Source organism: Hipposideros armiger, unplaced genomic scaffold (genome assembly GCF_001890085.2).
Source record: "Hipposideros armiger isolate ML-2016 unplaced genomic scaffold, ASM189008v1 scaffold_1444, whole genome shotgun sequence".
Taxonomy (NCBI): Eukaryota; Metazoa; Chordata; class Mammalia; order Chiroptera; family Hipposideridae; genus Hipposideros; species Hipposideros armiger.
Genome location: NW_017732794.1, coordinates 201554 through 202668, shown reverse-complemented (window position 1 = coordinate 202668; position 1115 = coordinate 201554). Strand labels below are relative to the sequence as shown.

The 1115-nt window shown below is 30.1% G+C and overlaps 1 protein-coding gene across 1 annotated transcript in view; it reads left to right on the top strand.

Moving 5' to 3' along the window:
* The window catches only part of PTPRQ (protein tyrosine phosphatase receptor type Q), a gene marked incomplete at its 5' end in the record, with an annotated part of 168380 nt that overhangs the window by 11502 nt on the left and 155763 nt on the right, over positions 1-1115 (top strand). The gene's annotated exons all lie outside the window — the stretch shown is intronic.

The following is a 1115-nucleotide window of genomic DNA, read 5'->3' as shown; positions in this document are numbered from 1 at the left end:
TGAGTCTGCCTTAGATGCAATGCACTTCATAACAGGTAACAGTTGCGGGGGCAGGGGCACTGTATCTACACTTTCAAGACTTCTGAATTTTATTTCTCTGGTTTACTAAATTTTTTAGTAGCAGTTTTTATGTCCATTGTATTTAGGATACTAATGAAAAAAGGTTCAGATTTTTTCCTTGGAAAGGAAAGAACCTAATAGCAGGACTCTATAATGGCAATCATATTTACATTGAATTTATATTGTTCAATCCTAAATTAGCTATTATTGTTCTATGCAGGCAATTTTTAAACCATTATTTTTGCAACTGTGGTCTTTATCTCCAGTAAATATTTCTCTGCCTAAAGTGCATTATTTACAGTTTCATTTATTGAGGTTGTATTGATGGCATTCTCTCTGTTTTTGATTGTCTGAATATGTTTTTATTTTGCTCTTACTAATTTTTCTGGGTATAGAATTCCAGTTGTTTTTAAATTAATATCAATTGTCAGTCTAATAGCCATTCCTATATAGATGATCTTTCTTCTTTCTGGTTTTGTTAAGATCTCCGCTTTGTGTTCTATACACAATGATGTGTCTAAATATGATTTTTGTAAAAAATTTCCTGCTTGAGATTTATTAGAATTCTTTGATCTGAATTTTTATATCTTTCAACACTTTTGAAAAGTCTTAGCCATTATCCTTTCAAATATTACCTCTTCCTTAGTCTATTATCTTAGACACCCTCAGTATAGCCTCTATGTCTAACTGCCATTTATATTTTTGATATTTTCTTTCTCTGACCTACATTCTTGATAATTTCTTCAATGCTATCATCCTTTTCACTAAATTTCTCTCTATCTTTATCTAATATGATGCTTTTATCCATCAAGAGAATTTTAATTTCAATTATTTTGCTTTTCTGTTCTAGAAGGCTTCTCTGGGTGTCTTTCAAACCTGCTTGGTTATTTATATTATTATTATCTAAATAATTCTTTGTTCATATTTTCAAATATGTTTGATTTCTCAAAATATATTAAACATTCATATTTTATTCTTCAATAAATGCAAAAGCTGAAGTCTTTTGAAGAAGTCTGTGTGTGCATGGGTGTGTGTGTGTGTGTGTGTGTGTGTGT